Source organism: Mirounga leonina, unplaced genomic scaffold (genome assembly GCF_011800145.1).
Source record: "Mirounga leonina isolate KUSES-001 unplaced genomic scaffold, KU_Mleo_1.0 Mir_175, whole genome shotgun sequence".
Classification (NCBI taxonomy): domain Eukaryota; kingdom Metazoa; phylum Chordata; class Mammalia; order Carnivora; family Phocidae; genus Mirounga; species Mirounga leonina.
In genome coordinates, this window is record NW_023270453.1 from 820,637 (window position 1) to 822,403 (window position 1,767).

The 1,767-nt window shown below is 41.1% G+C and overlaps 1 non-coding gene across 1 annotated transcript; it reads left to right on the forward strand.

Annotated features, from left to right (window-relative positions):
• The first annotated feature begins 1,448 nt into the window (after positions 1 to 1,448).
• Positions 1,449 to 1,522, forward strand: TRNAN-GUU. The gene has a single exon. It is a non-coding gene; the product is annotated as a tRNA-Asn (tRNA).
• The last annotated feature ends 245 nt before the right edge of the window (positions 1,523 to 1,767 follow it).

Sequence of the window (1,767 nt, forward strand, 5' to 3'; positions counted from 1 at the left end):
TAGGATCACAAATGAAATGACTCATTCATTATATGTTATTTATAAGCGTTTCCTGGATTTTTTTTTTCAAATTCAGAATTTTCAGGTGCACTTCTAAAAGTTTGTTGAAAACGGGAGGGGGTGGGGGGATGGGTTAGCGTCGTGATGGGTATTAAGGAGGGCACGTGCTGAATGGAGCACTGGGTGTTACACACAAACAATGAATCATGGAACACTACATCAAAAACTTATGATGTAATGTATGGTAATTAACATAACATAATAAAAAAAGTTTGTTGAAAGAGGAGTGATACAGCTTGGTGTGAGTTCACAGCTGTTTAATATCCCGGCACTTTCAAGGAATTCTGCTAATTGGTTCCAAAGCCAATTTAAATTGTCTTATCAAACCACAGGAACTCAAAATGTTGATTGGACTGAGGCAAGTCGCGTACAACTTCTATAAATCATGAAACGAATTCTTTCTCGAGGGATTCTGGACAGAGCTGTACGGTAACTGCTACAAATTTAAATATAGAGTTGTCAAGTGGAAACTAGCAGTTATTTGAGAAGAGGAAAAAAAGAGTGTTTAGAGCTTTGAAGAGTACCTCGAAAGGCATCTGGAAATATTCACACAAAGGGAAAAATGTTCATATAGAGTATATATAGAGATGTAGCAAGTTTGCCAACAGGGTTTCTGTGCTAGGGATTTTCAGGAGTTAGTCATAAATCATACTTTTTTCTTCTTTAACTTCTCTTTCCTCAAACTGGGTTATAAATATCCTGCGAAACCCGCGTTTCAAGGGGCATGGCTCAAATGTGTGCGCCTATAGGCTACATCTAGGGAGAATGAAGGGCGATCAAGCAATGAACTAAAATGCACGGGACTAGTGAGTGTTACTGTAGCTTTTCCCTAGTGCTCTTTTCCAATAACAAAATGTTAGTGGCAGATAATTGCACTATAGGTTAGTACATGGCAAACAAATAGGGATTACATATATGTATTTAATAATACCTGAAAATAAAAATAAAGGAGGCAAATAAATACAATTCAGATGACCTTGTGAATGCTACACGAGTAAATCATGAAGATCAGCGAGCAAAACACTTGGACAAAGAGTTTGAAACAAAAGGAAAGTTTCTCAACTCACAAGATTAAAATTTTTATTTCCCTATAGAAGGAAATATCAGAAATAGTCATCTTCCTGAAACAGAACGTTCCAAACAGGAGTTGGAAAGAAACGACAGTATTTTAACACACGCTGCAATCTGAAATTTTGCTCGATCTTGCTGTTTTATAATTTTCCAATATTCTTTAAAGGTGGAAAATAAAATGAAGAGGGTTAGATATTTTGAGTGAAAGATTCTGATTTTAGTAATATGAATCAGACAGCAGTAGAGAAAATAACGTGAACATAGTGCCTCTCTAATTCTCCATAAAGGCTATAGCTGGAGGTGCAAGTGACATCGGAGTCTCTGTGGCGCAATCGGTTAGCGCGTTCGGCTGTTAACCGAAAGGTTGGTGGTTCGAGCCCACCCAGGGACGGCCCGATCTTTTACCGGTTTGTCGCCGGAACTTTTGCACAATTCTTGGAGTTCAGACCTACGGACTACGCGGAGGTCGGTATCCAGGGTTTGAGGGGAAAGAAACCGCAGTTGTCACTTGGCCGCCCACCTTGCGTGTGGCTCTCCAGCTTCCGGGAGCGCTGGACGCTCCTCCCCCAATCGTCCCCGGCTCCCGACCCGCAGGTGGGCCCTTCCTGAACAACCCCTCACCCCCGGGTGGGGGAG